At 38.1% G+C, this 15,819-nt stretch overlaps 1 protein-coding gene across 5 annotated transcripts in view; it reads right to left on the bottom strand.

The window, feature by feature from the left end:
* The window catches only part of SGMS1 (sphingomyelin synthase 1), a 280,335-nt gene that overhangs the window by 149,379 nt on the left and 115,137 nt on the right, over positions 1 to 15,819 (bottom strand). The window contains exon 4 of one of the 5 annotated variants that reach the window (XM_045569232.1): positions 7,130 to 7,251. The exons of the other annotated variants lie outside the window; for them this stretch is intronic. The gene's annotated coding sequence lies outside the window, so the exon portion shown is untranslated. The remainder of the gene's footprint in view (positions 1 to 7,129; positions 7,252 to 15,819) is intronic. 5 annotated transcript variants of the gene reach the window in all.

Below are 15,819 nucleotides of genomic sequence, written 5' to 3'. Positions count from 1 at the left end.
GTTCACCCCCTCCTATTTCTGGGGGACTCTGCCACATTCTCAGGCCCAGTTGCCTTTCAACTGCAATCTTCTGTATCACCTGACGCATGCACACAGCCATAGCTGATTGGACCAGAAGTAACACCTGACTCAAAAAGAGCCACTCATAAGCTGGCTAGAAGCCTAAGACTTGGGTTTACTTACCAGCTACAATTATGGGCTCAGCCAATCAGATTCTCTGCCTCAAGAACTGAAATCAAAGGTACCCAAGGCCTAGCCAGTCTCTGTTTAAGAAAATTTAACAAATACAAATAACCCCTGCCCCAGTAAAAAAAAAAAAAAAAAAAAAAAAAAAAGAGAACTGAAATCAAGAAACTCTAAAGGAAATTAATTGCCAGTTAGATACAAGAGTGAAAGGTCAAGAGGAACACTTAGGGTCAGGACAATTGTCATGGGCCAAGTCTGCCACAGAAAGCAAAGACTAGACTGGAGCCAGTTCGTAACCTGGGATTCTCAGGAACTCAACATCCTGACTCCTACACCTTTTCTTGAATGAGAATGACCTGGTTTCACAACCAAAAGACAGAACTCATGATAGCAACCTAAGTTAAATTTTTATGTAAAGATCTATTGACATGTTTAGTTAGGATAAAACCACCTTTTAGATAAATTAGAGAAAACAGTTTATATCACTTAGTAAGAAATCTGGGGTCAAGTTTTTAAAGAAATGAAGTTTTATTATTTTCAACTTCTCTCCTCTAGACTCTAGTTTCTCACCTATAAAATGAGGTCAATTTATGAGATGGTCTCTAAGTTCTCTTCTATGGTTTACAATCTCAGTACATACAGGCAGTCTCCAACAAAGGGTACTCTTTGTGGGCAAACAGTTTAGGCAGAGGGGGAAATTTCTCTACTACCTGGGCTATCACATGATGAATTCTCATCCTTTTAAATTCATAATTAGAGCTAACAAATTTTCCTATAAAAGTCCTTAAAATGAGTCAGTTCACAGGCTATCCCATTTTAATTATATTTAGTAAAATATTAGAATTTTTCATACTGTTGGATCATTCTATTTTTCATTTAAAATATACAGTTATACTCAATACCTTGCCTCTCCCTTAGTTTAAAGAAACTAAGAAGCTCAAAGAATGCTATTCAATTAGTCATTATGGGAAATATTTAGATCTGAAATTGTGCTATAATCTTAAACATAATATTTTCAATACTCTACTTTGGGGAGGGAGAGGCATGACAACAAAATAAGACATCGGAAATCCAAATATTCTTGTTATTCAGGTTTTAATATAAAAGAGCATTTATGGCAGAGTTTAAAATTGTAAAGCATACAGGCCGGGCGTGGTGGCTCACGCCTGTAATCCTAGCACTCTGGGAGGCCGAGGTGGGTGGATCGCTCAAGGTCAGAGTTCGAGACCAGCCTGAGCGAGACCCTGTCTCTACTAAAAATAGAACGAAATTATCTGGACAACTAAAAATATATATAGAAAAAATTAGCTGGGCATGGTGGCGCATGCCTGTAGTCCCAGTTACTCGGGAGGCTGAGGCAGTAGGATCGCTTAAGCCCAGGAGTTTGAGGTTGCTGTGAGCTAGGCTGAAACTGCTCCAAATGCATTTTTTAAACGATATCAGGAAAAATTGTCCAAGACTTGGAAATGGTCAAAAGAGACTCCTCAGTGTCTTTTCAGATTATCTGAGTCAATAGGGCTATGTACTTTTGACTGACTTTCTATTTCACTGGCAGTAATTCCAAATAATTTGTGTCCATTGCAATGTAAACAATTGATTTCTGCCTAGAAGAAAAAATAACCCCAAATATTACATTTTATTGCCTTAGAGATATTAACCAACTTTGTTACCTATTGATAAAGTTAGTTTAGCATTCCTGGGTTTTTTTTATTTTTTTTAGTTTTTCAAATTCCCCTTTAGTTCGTTCATTAACTGAGTTGAGTAAATCTTTGATGTTTGTTTTATATCTGTATTCAGCATATTTTTAACTTTTGAAAATAATTCTTTAACAGTGATGGTCTGTTTTTAAAAATCACTCCACTGTAACACCTAGAAAAGTGTATGCTATTGTTTACAGCAAGTGATAAATATATACCCCACCAGGCTATGAATAACTGGTCCATGATATTTGGAAGCCAGATCCTTACAATTCAGAGTGATACAAATGGTAATAAAGAAATGGCAATGACATCACAGCAATTTCACCAGGAAAGCAAGTTACATTCCCCGTCTCTTATGTGTTCTCAGTGGGCAACAACCGATGTACAGCCTTGAATTCCAATTGCATAGATGTATATCATACAGATCTTAATGGATACAATATAAATAAAATCCAAGTCAATGCATGTAGAAGATGTTATGAGTGTACATGTGTGTAAAAACATGTCTAAAAACACAGTTAGATCCATGCAATGAAGACAGCTGGAACACATAATAAACCAGAAAGTGATGAAACTCCATTTATTAAGAAACAAAATAATCTTATCCCCAATATGATTGCCTTGTCCTTAGCTTTCTGAGCTAAATAGGTACATATCTAAATTAGCAAAGCAAGGCACATATTTGTAAGCAAAATTTTTTAATCCTCTGAACCTTTAAACTTCCTAAAATAGGGGTTTAGGATTCTCTACCTATCCCTTGGTAAGACTTCCTTTACAGAAATACTACTCTTCTTTACAGAAACAGTGAGTAGGAGGCTAACTGTATCATTCATTTTTCTAAATGTTATAAGAAAATCCAGCAACTGAAAATCAACAGAGGAGTTTCTTGATATAAGTAAACCTGATGCATAAAAATACATTTACACAAAGGACTTACACAGCAGAAATCACAAAGATTCTTGCAAATAACAAGTCTCCTACTGAGATTTAAAATAGGGATTTATTTTTGTAATTTACAAAAATGCGATTTAAACACAATTTTTCAAAGCTACAACAATCTACTCAATCAGGAAACCATTTCAGGCTCCATGCAAACGTAAAACTAAAACTGCCCCTGTTGCAATCACATACTGTACTTAGGTTTGGAGAACTAAAAATTTCATGTTACTCCCATACCTGCAGGAACCACCCTGATCAATAAGGTCCCCTTCTCTTCCTCTTCAATTTTCCATTCTCTCCTTTCAGTGACCATTCACCCCTCCCACCAGTCCCTAGACGACAGTCAAATTCCATTAATAAACCTTTCTTTGGGGCTGGGTGCAGTGGCTCACGCCTGTAATCTCAGCACTTTGGGAGGCAAGGCGCCAGGATCATTTGAAGCCAGGAGTTAAAGACCAGCCTGGGCAACATAGCAAGACCCTATCCCTACAAAAAATTTTAAAAATTAAGCAGGTGTCGTGGTGCATGCCTATAGTCCCAGCTACTTGGGAGGCTGAGGCTGGAGGATTGCTTGAGCCCAGGAGTTGCAGGCTGCAGTGAGCTATGATCACACCACTGCACTCCAGCCTAGGCAACAGAGTGAGACCCCATCTCTTAAATAAATAAATAAACAAACAAACAAACAAACCTTTCTTTGGCTGCAATTAACATTGTGTTTTTGCTCCAGAATTTCTCACAGTCTTGAAAATACTAGTGAGCACTGTGACTCTCCGGTAATACACCACCTGTTGCTTCTCAGAACTCCAAGGGCTACGCGTGAAAATTAATGTCCTATTAAAACTGATTCACTTAGCTTGGCTCTCGGGTTCCCTTCATTGTGTGTATTCCTAAGCCAAAAGATAAGTGTCCATCCAGGCCAGCCATATGCAGAGACAAAGAGGGCCTCACTAGCCAGTGTAATGTGAGGTGCCCAAGAATCATTCGTCTGCACCGTTACTGCCCTGATGCCGTACCTTTGCATGGTTAAAGCAGTAACAACCATGGGCTACAAGGCATCGTGTCCCTTATGAGGTCTGGACTAAAACAAAAATCCTCAAATGGGGTGGTTATCAAACCATATATTGTAGACATAACTGTCTAGGAAGCAGAAAATTCTGTAACTTTCTGGGCTGAAATTTTTATTTTCTCTTTTAGTAAGTGAAAATCTTTCTGAACTGCATTACACTTTTATTTCTTACCTCCTATTTGCAAAAGTAATAGATATTCTTTTAAGAATATTTAAAAAATAAATACCATTTTGAAATACTTTTTACTGGCTTTTTTAGTGCACTCCCAGGGGAAGATCTTTGATTCACTGATGTGTAGCTTAAGCACCAGGACCAGTACTTGGCATATGGTGCTAAATTAAATGCTTACTTTCTGTATAATTTTTGTATCCCTTTTGCATTTTTTGCATATTTTGTATGCTTCTTATTTTTTACATCTTATACTTATTGTATAATTTCTTATTTTATAAATTCATTCATTTTATAAGCTCAGGACTATTTATACTGCTTCATAATCCTTTTCATATCACATCATATGGACATATTTCCAGGCTATTAAACTATGAAATATTCTTCTACATTTTTATCTTCTTTTTTTGAGAAATGGCTGATTTACTGTTTTGTGGAGAGTTGGGGTGGTTTTTTTTTTTCTTATAAGAGTTACTCAGGGCTGGGCGTGGTGGCTCACGCCTGTAATCCTAGTACTCTGGGAGGCCGAGGCGGGAGGATCATTTTAGCTCAGGAGTTTGAGACCAGCCTGAGCAAGACCAAGACCCCATCTCTACTAAAAATAGAAAGAAATTAGCTGGACAACTAAAAATATACGTAAAAAATTAGTCGGGCATGGTGGCACGTGCCTGTAGTTCCAGCTACTCGGGAGGCTGAGGCAGGAGGATCGCTTGAGCTCAAGAGTCTGAGGTTGCTGTGAGCTAGGCTGATGCCACGGCACTCTAGCCCAGGCAACGGAGTGAGACTGTCTCAAAAAAGAAAAGAGTTACTCAGGTTCACTATAAAATTTGGAAAAACAGAGTTGGATTTTACCAAATTGAGGGCATACATGAACATTATTTCACAAGTTGTTTTCACCAAATGTTTGCTGAACATTTTCTTATTTCCTTAAATAAACTTTTGGGATATTACCTGATTTTTAAAACAATAACCCCAGAACCCAATTTCACATGGTCTTCATGAGTCAAAGTCAACATTAAAAACATTGATTATTATAATACACTATAGCCATGGGTGCAGATGTGTACATAAATCAGAATGAATAATCCCAGGAGATGCCCTAAATCTGTTCTGTTTATTTTTTAAAGAAATTCTCTAATATCAAGTTTTGTAATCAATGGTCTCTCTCCCATGAATGTAAAAGGAACATGAAATGGTTCTCAATCAGTCTAGTGTCTACAAATTAAGTTAATAATTCAAATAAACTTTTCCCAAGTAACATTCCCATTCTCAGTGTAAGAATAAGAAGGAAAAGGAAAAAATTATTTTTCTATTATTTTGACTTGGGTGATTTCAAAACAACCTCTAAGATTTCTGACTCACAAATGAAAGGTCTATGTCAACAGCTTCAATTAATTTCTTTTACCCCCAGTAAGAAATGCATATCCTTCAGCACCTCCCAATTTGTATCAGGGGATCTGAGTTTCCTTCAAACCTGCCAGTTCTCTCCCATCATTCATCAGGAGACATTTCTGCACTGGCGATAGTTTCTTTAAGCTCTGTGGCTTAACTGATTTATTATGATCCAAATTTCAGGCCCAAGCAACTCCATGAGATTAAAGATGCTTTTCTAAAAGATATATTCATTTAGTGAGCTTCCCTGCATAATGAATCAACTTCTTCATGAAATCTGTTTCACAAAAAAACATTTCATATTCTGTAGACACACTATTAAACAAATGAGGCCAACAGTGTCAGGCAAAGAGGGGATATATTTGCAAGAACTGATCTCTAACCCTGTTCCTATAGTGTGGGCATGACAATTGTGTAATTACTTAAGTGGATATAAGGGGTGATTTTTTTAAAAAATTATCTTTCACTGAAGATACAGAAAGGGTATGGAAACCATCAGCACCATAAACAAAAGGCAAAATCTGTACCTGATCCATCCACTGAACTGACAACCGTGTCTCCCACACAACAGAGACATTCAACAAATTCTCTGAAACAAGTGGATGTTCTCAAATGATGAAATTTTTCATTCACCAAAAATTCTTTCCCTCCATGGGAACCTTCAGTACATACAGATTATTTAACCTGCCTCTTAAATACACTTAAATTTTGGCAGAGCCTGATTCAAAAACACCTGCTAGAGTGAAAGTGACAAGTCTCATGTAGGCATCCAGTTTTGTTAGCATTATACAATTGCTTAAGAGAAAGACCATATTTGAAGTAATTTTTCCAAAATAGCCACAAACTTGTTCTGTAGCTCCATGGTGTGCTGTTTCAACTCAATTACATCAACCCTCCAAATGTCTCCCTTTGAAAGGTCAAAATCCACTCATTAAAAAATAAACATGGCTCAGCCAAATACATTTGCCTGAAGCGAACTGGTAATGCGAAGCAATGGCCCCAGTATCAAATTCAGAGATATGGGTTGAGTCCAGTCAGCCACCAATTCGTTTTTTGACTTTGAGAAGGTCTTTGTCATCTCTGGGCCCTTGGACAGATGGAGGAAGGGAGAGAAGTAGAAAAGGAGGAGGGGTGGGGAGGGGAGGGAAAAGGAGGTGGGGAGAGAGAGGGGAGTGTGTGTTTTAATCTATGAAACAGGGAGTCATGTAAGATGCTATCTCTCATCTGATTCTGTATTAAATTTGCATTTACAATTATTCCAATTATTCTGACTATTCCAAATTATGAGCAAGAGTCGAGTCTGATTACTGTTGATTAAAAAATTGCCATGGGTGGCGATGTAGAATAATGGTAAGAGATAAGCTTTGAAATTAAGAAATGTAAATATGACACCTAGTAGAAGGCATTAGAACCATGTGGAGGCATTTCTAAAAGGCTCAGTCATTAGGGTCCCTACTGGCATTTAGTGGGTGGGGTCCAGGGAAGCTAAATGTCCTGAAATGTGTGGAACAAGTCCACAAGTGAGGTCCTGCCTTAAATAACACCTGTGAGTACCACTGAAGAATCTGGATTTCAGACACATGGTTTCTCATTAGCTGTGTGACCTTTAATGACCTATAATTATTTATTTCTAAGCCTCAAGTTCCTCAAAGATAAAATGGAAATAACATTACCAACCTCAAAGAGTTCTCCTGGAGACTCCAGTATAACGACATGGTGTGGGCTTGGAGCAAATCTATGCTCTACCACTTAGTGACCGTGGGCTCAGCTTTGCTTCTCTGGTTTCCTCATCCACAAAACTGAGGCAAAAACATTGCAGAGACTTGATGAGTAGTGGCTCAATACCTGTTAGCTATTATTAATAGAAGTGCAGGCCTAATTATTAATAGGTGCTCACTGGGCGCTCCCACTCGACGGCCTCTCGAGACCACGTTATGGGACCTAGATACACACGTTCAAAAGCTCAGGTAACTACACCCAGCTCAGATCACCCTTGACGAAAACAGTTAGTAAAAAGCAGTATGACTTATCCACTAGTGATATTAATTGACATTTTAGCAAACTGTCTTTCAAAACAAATTGGCAAACTGGTATTTAAAAAAAAAAAAAAGACATACTAATCGCATTGATTAATTAGGCACAGGAGACACAGCGGTCTCCAGGTATGTTCCACAAACTAATTAATAGCCTAGAGGATTAAATGGCAAAGCCGAGGTTCTAAACTCAATGTAAAGTGTTGAAACATCTAAGCCAACAACAACAACAAAACCCAGTATCAATCTCTTTAAATACCCTCACACCGCCCATTAGGTTTCAACTTTGGAAAGATGGTGAAAACTAAGTTTCATCCAGCAAAGTGAATGCTCCACGCCCATCACAGCCTGCAGTTCCTGGATTTTAATGGGGTACTGAGGAGTCCGAATCATGACTGTGCTCTACCTGTCAAGGAAGGGGGGCTTAATTAATGGTTAAGTTGTACCTCCTTGAAATAAAATTTGGCTGAAATACCTTAATTTTAGGAGAAAATGTTTAAATAGAATGTGATATATTTAATATGTACTTTTTCACAAATGTAAGTGGGATGGAAACCATGTTAATCAAGGTAAATTTTATAAGATGACTATCTTTCATTCAACAGATATTCAAAATCTAGCTTTACAAAGCCCAGTAGTAAACCTCCCAAGATTTTAAATGTGCATATACTTTGACATAGCAGCTTATTCTACAGATATACTGAGGCATGTGTGAAATAACAAATATAAGGATACACTTCTCAATATTGTTTATAAAAGCTTTAAGGTCTCAACAGAGAGCTGGTTAAATAAATTCTGGTCATTTCATACACTGAAATTATGCTATTAAAACAAGTGGAATAGATTTCTATGGGCTGATTGGAATCATCTCCAAGAAGAATTACAAAATGAAAAGAGAAACATTTGGAATGGTGTGCACATATTACACACAGAGTATGTTTCTATCTACATATAACATATATGGAAGAATACATAAGAAAACTGAAACTATCTCCAGAAAAGGCAAGAGAGAACTGGGATGAAAGGGAGGCTTTTTTACCTTCTAAAACTCCTTCTATGTTGCTTAGGGAACTTTTTAAAGCTGTGTGCATGTGTTTCATTTTTTAATTTTTAAAAATGTAACTTAATTTTTTAAAGTAAAAGAACAGGTGCTCCCTACTTGTCAGTTTTCCTTTCATACTGATTCCAACTTATTAAATGATAAGCATGATCAATTCAGGCAGATATTACAATTCCTTTCGTCTCTGCAAAACCAACAACTACCTTCCCTAAATTTAGTGGATGAAGCACACACTTTGCACAGTCACCTGCAGGAAACAAGTCTGCAAAACATTTGAAAAGTCTGTTTTTGTATTCTGGTATAAATAATTCTTTAATGGCTCTAAATGTCTTGCTGCCTTTATTATCAAGCAGGTAGTAGTGCCAAGCACACTGTTTTGCATAAAGTAAACATCGCAAAAAGCTCTCTGCTGCTTGACAGCTGCTCTTTACCCTCCAGCTAAATGCCTAAGGGACTGTATGAACCTGTTCACATCAAAAAATATCAACGTACAACTTACTCACTAAACAGAATCATACTGTGTATTCTGCCACCACTCCCCACTACCACCACCAAACACTACCCAGAAAAGCAAGGAGGCCCAGCACTAGTAAATGCCCCCAAGTGGCCCACTCCTCAACAAAACTCAGGCCAGCCCAGCTGATAATGGACAGCAGCTGTCATACATTCCAAGAAGGGACAGACACAGCCAGAGCTGCCCCATGACTCTCACACACCAGATAAAGGCAATGAGCCCCTCAGCCTTCCTACACCACATAGCAGGTGATCGCACGGCTTTGGAAGAATAAAAACAGCTCCTGGAAGACTTCCGGTTCCAAAACAGCAGCGTAGAAGCAAACTAGCTTCACTCTCCTCCACAGAAAACCAAAAACAAACATACAGCACTGAGATCATCACTGAGAAATATCCCAGAATGAGACAGCTCCCAGAGTCACAGAGAAGAGAAACACTTCAAACAGCTTCTCTCTACAAGCATCTAGGCCTGGCCACCAACCAGGATCCATTTATCATGAGCTGTCTGTGACCTTAGGCAAACTGCTTAGTCTCCCTGATCCCGGATGTCCTCATCTGCAAAATGGTGCCAGTAATGCCACCCACCTATATCTCACAGAGCTGCAGTGAGGATGAGGCTTTTGGCACGTAAGTAGCCCTCCACGCGTCAACTAGTATCATTACCATCATCTTTAGGCACAAACCCACGGCAGTCTCCCATTTAGTCTCCCTAATCGCACTCTAGCTTCCACCCATTAGTAAAAGTGACCATAAAAGCGGGGGAAGGACAAAATCATCCTGGTTACATCCACTCCCTTCCCCTGCTGAAAAGTAACAATAGCTCCCCCACTGTCATTAGAATGAAGTCCAGAATGCTCCATGCAAACTTCTCCAAGTCTCACTTTAACCACCATTAACTAGGGGAACTCTGGTTCTACCCATACCTCTGCCCTTCACAACAGATTAGCTAGATGTTCCCAATACTCTTCACACTTATACATAGGAAGTCGCCTAGTAAGGATGATTCTGTACTAGAGTGTGAGTTCCATTCACCACTACATAGGTAGTACCTTGCACAGTGACAACTCAAATAGCTGTCAACTAACTAGAAATGCCAGGACCCATCTTTTCAAGTATTACAATCCATACAACCCTTAATAGTTAAATCTAGATTGTAAAACTACAGAGCTGCATTGGTAAGTGGGTTTTAGTCAAATTCTAGATCTTTCAGTTAACCACTTCAGACCAGACGATTCATCGACCTACCATATAACTCTGTGCTAACCTGAAATGCATGACTTTCAGTTACAGGTTTCACTTAGGAAATATCTGTTTACCTATGATTGTGAGCACCAAGTTATTTCTGTATTTTGCTTTTCCTTCCAGGCTGAGAAAGCTGCTGCTAAAACACTCAGAGTGAAAGTAAACTCACAGCACCCTCCAAGGAATTCAGTTTCTAAGAAAAGGCCACTTGTTTCCTATTGAACAAGATAAGGAGAGCAAAGACTTCCAGCAAGTTAAGAATTAGGGAAATAAAACTCAAGGTATCAATGATTGCCCACCACCCTTGCTTTTTCAATAACCCTGTCTGGGTGGGTTGGAATAACTTAACGTGTGAAACAGGTGACTAGATAAAAATCCCTTTTACCCTTTAGAAAGAAGAGGAGTTTACAGTCAATCACTTCAATCCTTTTTTTTGTTAATTAGTATTTGTAACCTTGGCAAAATATACATAACACAAAATGTAACACCTTACTGTTTTTAAGTACAAGGTTCTGTGGCATTAAATACATGCCTGATGTTGTACACCATCATTACCACCTGTCTCCAGAACTTTTTCATCAAACAGAAACTCTGTATCCATTAAACTCCCCACTGACCCTCCCCTGGCCCATGGAAACCACCATTATACTTTCTGTCTCTATGAATGACAACTCTAGGTACCTCGTATTAGTGGACTCTACAGTATCTGTCCTTTTGTGACCTGGCTTACTTAACTTAGCATAATGTCTTTAAGTTCATCCATGTTGTAGCATGTGTCAGAATGTCCTTCCTTTTTTAAGCCTGAATTATATTCCATTGTATGTATATATCCTACTTTGCTTATCCATTCATCCATCGATGGATATCTGGGTTACTTCCACCTCTTGGCTATCATGAATAATGCTGCTATGAACTTGGGTATGTAAATATCTCATCAAGACCTTGCTTTCTTTTAGGTATATACCCAGAAGTGGGATTGATGAATCATATGGTAGTTCTATTTTTAACTTTTTGAGGAACCATGGTACTGTTTTTTCCATAGCAGCTGCAGTATTTTGCATTCCCACCCACAGTGCCCGAGGGTTCTGATTTCTCCACATCCTTGACAACACTTGTTATTTTCTAGTTTGTTTGGTTTTTTTTAATAGTAGTCATCCTACTGACAATCCTTTATTTTTTTAATTTGAAAACTGGCTAGTTGAATTAAACTTTAGTCCCACCTATGCAGCTGGCTAAGAATATTATAAAACCTCATTTTCGTGAGTATGGTGAGTATTCACTTTCTGAGAGGCAATTTTAATAAAGCAGCTGAGTTTTTAAAAAAATGAAAAGAAAAAAGTTTGGACACAAAACCATCTTGCATTCCAAACTGAAACAGCTACTTCTGAGGTAAAGTATATTCCCTAAACCTCAGTTTCCTCATTTGTGAAATGGAGTTGTGAATACCCATTTCTTAAAGTTCTTGGGAGAATTAAATAACAAAATTGTATAAAGCACTTAGCATGGTGCCTGGCACCTAATAAGCATTAAAAGACAGACACCTGATAATAAGGACAAAGGTTCCATTATTACTGAAATACCACTAAAATTCAGTCACGAAAAGGTCTCATGTTTAGCAATGAAATGTACATATCCTTTACTCATCTATTCAGATGAACTTGTTCTACTACGACTATAACTTACATGTGTATTACCCGAAGTTCAAGGTTTGTCACCGTAGCCAAGACAGCATTTTCTTATATGCTTTTCTTATCTATAAATAAACATAAATATTCTTTTCCAGAGTAGGCAGGATACTTAGGTATGACACTAAGCTGTGGTGGCACAGCACAAAATTACACCTTTTTTCACACTTTGAAAAAGTTGTAACAAGAATTTTTCACATATTTAAAATTATATTAATCTAGTTATAGCAGAAAAGTACAGTACATTGTAAGACAATAATGTTTTTCCCTTTTCCCTTGGTTAGTTAATTAAAAAGCTAATGCCAAAGGGCTATCTTTTAAACAAATGGCTTAGGATACATTCACGTAATTCACATTCATTTAACCACTGTATTTTAAAAACAAGCTTGATCTGTTGAAGACTAGTTATCTTGTACTTAGAATCTTTATCTGGCTCCTCATTTAAATTCACAGAACCTATGGGAAAGTCTCAGAAATCATTTAACCCAAACTCCCACCAAATAGCTGCTGTTAATTCTGTTTCTAGAAATTTACTAATAAATTATGATAAAATATAAAATACATGGGAACCTGAAGCAATTGTGAAAGGAGATGTATACATCCTTGACATTTAAACAAATCAAATAAATGGAAATAGATTTTAAAATGAAAGTTAAATCAAAAGGGTGCTAATTCATCCTCAAACACTTCAAGGTGCACTAGGCATGTTTTAAGCACTTTAGATTAACACTTTTAATTTCTATATAAGGATTCTGATTTGTGTTCCACTAATAATACAATGCATTTTAAATTACTACTTAAGACTTTGACACATTCCTTTATTTATATACTCCACTGAGAAATATTCATGTAAAATAATACTCCAAAACCTTAATTACATTACTGGCTTTGGGTTTCTAGGCAGCCTTCATCTTTCCATCTTGGCTGCTTTACGCCCATGCTATCTATTTCCTTCCACCCACCCAAAGAAGTGATTCAAAACATCAGGATACCCTGATAATGGCATTAGTTTACTAGGTTTATTAGTTCAGGAAACTGCCTCAATCATTGTTCCGCTAAAACACTTTAAAATTACTCTCTAATTTCAGTAATTAAGGTATATGAGCAAGTAATCTTAATCTTTCTTTGGTAGTTCAAGATTTTAATGCGGGATCTCAGTTGATTTTTCAAAGACCTCTTTAACCAATCTCAGGAAGGCTCAGGGTCACATTTTGAGTATCTATCATCACTGGGTCTTAGTGATTACTGGGGCCAGACAGAGGAAATTGGGCTGACATGCTACTGATGATAAAACATGCCTACTGAAAGGTGGCCTTACTAATAACCTATCTAATAGAAGAAAATAAACTATCAAACAGAAAGTAAGGGAAATAAACTCACAAAACATAATTGCCCCTTTGAAGAAAAAACTCACAACTACCTCCTTTGTTTTGCTTAGTTAAAACACATGTGGCCTAACTCATTATCACTAAGAGTTTGTTTCTCAGCCTTGAAGGGCTCTAAGCGGACAGTAGGGGTGCAAACTTCCTGCTCCAGCTCTCTGCCTCAGTTCCTGCCAAAACCACATCCCAAGGACAAACCCCCCTCCAGGAGAAAGAGAAAGAGGAAAGCCAACTCCCTGACATCTCACAGCTGCTTCTGTTGCCAGTCTGCAACAAAGAAAACAAGACAACCATTTTTACCTTTCAAAAGCCAGAGTAGCTTTTCCTAAACTGCTGACACCTTTCCACCTTCCTTCTTGCCGTGTCATTTTCCTTCTTTCTCTCTCTCTCTCTCTCTCTCTCCTTTCTAGAGAAAATAAACTTTTTACATCTTTATATCTTAATCTTTGTGTGAGAAATATTTCTCTGCCTGAGTACAAATTTCACACCCTTTCACCTATATAAATAAATTCTTGTATTTGCTTTACCACTCTAAAAAATACAAAGAACATACATTCTCTCCAAAACTGTATGTTTTAATATTTTGCATTTCTCTCTTTCTCGTCCTCTCCTCTGAGTTTCCACTGTGATTTGACCACCAAGAAGAAACCAACAAGCAAGAACACCAGTGCTAGCGTACAGGGAACCTCGTCAGTCACTGTCGTTACTTTTTGCCCCCATATTGGTTTTTTTGAAATCTGAATCCCATCTCTCAGAGGCAACATGAGTAAATCCCACAGTGCCCCTCTGCCTAGTAGTGACATCGTTCAGACCAAGTCCGCTGTTCAGATTTAAAGTTATGTAACAGCCACAGAGTCTCTGAATCTCAAAACTACAAGCTCTGAGAAGAAACCACAGCCACACAGCTTGGGAGGCAGACCCTCGACTAGAAGGCAGGTCTCTACGATACCATGGCAGGGTTCTTGCCCTTACACATCTTTCAACTGCTGCCCTGTATCCTGAGGCATGGCCCAAGGCACCCAGAGGACATGGCTTGTGAATCCTGACAATCTATCCAGAGAAGCTACATTAGGTATAAGTATTCTCACTTGCTCTTTGTCCCCAATCTTTTGCACATTCTAATATCGACTGTCTCAATGTCCTTTATAGCAGTCTCCCCAGACTGCATTTAGCTGTTCTTTCTCCTTTAAACTGAAATGGCTTTTCAGCTTTCATGTTTCATGCAATTAATATTCTTGAACAACACATGCCAGTTATTTTATTAAAGAGAATATCCTCCAGTTTGGATATTATATCTACTTCAATTTGTTTCCTCACAATTACATTCAGATCACACATTCCCGGCCCAGCTGTGACATAAGAACATTGCATCCAGCATATCACAGCCTACTGTCCTGTACTGGTGATTTTAATCTTGACCCCTTGTTTAGGATGTTATCCAATTTTCCCACTAAATTGTTACTATTTTTTTCCTTTTGTAATCAATTAACATTTTTGGAGAGAATAGCAACACTCTTTGACTTCAGAATCTGACCTATTCACTTGTTTGGTTAGTAAACATTTGCTGACCCCTGTTACTTTGCTAGGTACTACACTGGTCCTGAAGATACCACAGGGAAAAAAGACAAAAGCCCTGCCCTGTGGGAGTTTACATTCTAGTTAGGAAAGGCAGACAATGAACAAGAAGATAAATAAAGCATACACTGTGTGCTCTGGTGACAAGTACCTCCAAAAATATAAAACAGGGACAAGTGGCACAAGGAGGGCTGAGGGAGGAGAGATTTGATCTGCACCCGCTGTTGTGGCCTTCGGTCCACTATCCAAAACAGCGCAGAAGAGATCTTCCTAAGGCAGAAATGGCATCTTGTCACTTCCTGCTTAAAATTCAAAGAGTAAGTCTAAACTCTCCTGCAGGCATCCAGGATCTTCACGGAGCACCCCAGCCCCCTACAAACACATCTCTTGCTATCCTCTCGTACAATTTCTGTTCTGGCAATAACATCTACACTTCTCCCAAATGTGCCCTACTGTTTACAGACTCCCCTTATCCCACTTGGAGTAACCGCTCTCTTGTCCAGTCACAGCAACTCCCTTATGAAGTCTTTCAATACTTTCTGTTGCAGTACTGAGGGAAGGACGAGTCCACAAACCCTATCATTCTAAAAACAAATGAATAAGGGGCTTGCAATTACCTGAAAATTAAAAAGGCAGCTATTTACATTATCTATTTTCTATACTTTATACAAAACCTTGTGTTATAAACAAAAGTACTTTGTTACTTTTTTAATTATGTAGAGCACTTAGCGAAACATGTTTGACTTCTCCGTTTTATCTGAGTTCATTAAGGAAATTAATTTGCAGAGATAATTCTATATGATTCACACATAGACTAAGAAAAATCAGCAGGCAGTTCTTGAGCTTAAACAGCTTGTAAATAAACATCATGAATATG

Source organism: Lemur catta, chromosome 14, assembly GCF_020740605.2.
Source record: "Lemur catta isolate mLemCat1 chromosome 14, mLemCat1.pri, whole genome shotgun sequence".
Taxonomy (NCBI): Eukaryota; Metazoa; Chordata; class Mammalia; order Primates; family Lemuridae; genus Lemur; species Lemur catta.
Note: the sequence above shows the minus strand (reverse complement) of the source record. Positions and strands in the feature narration are given on the sequence as shown.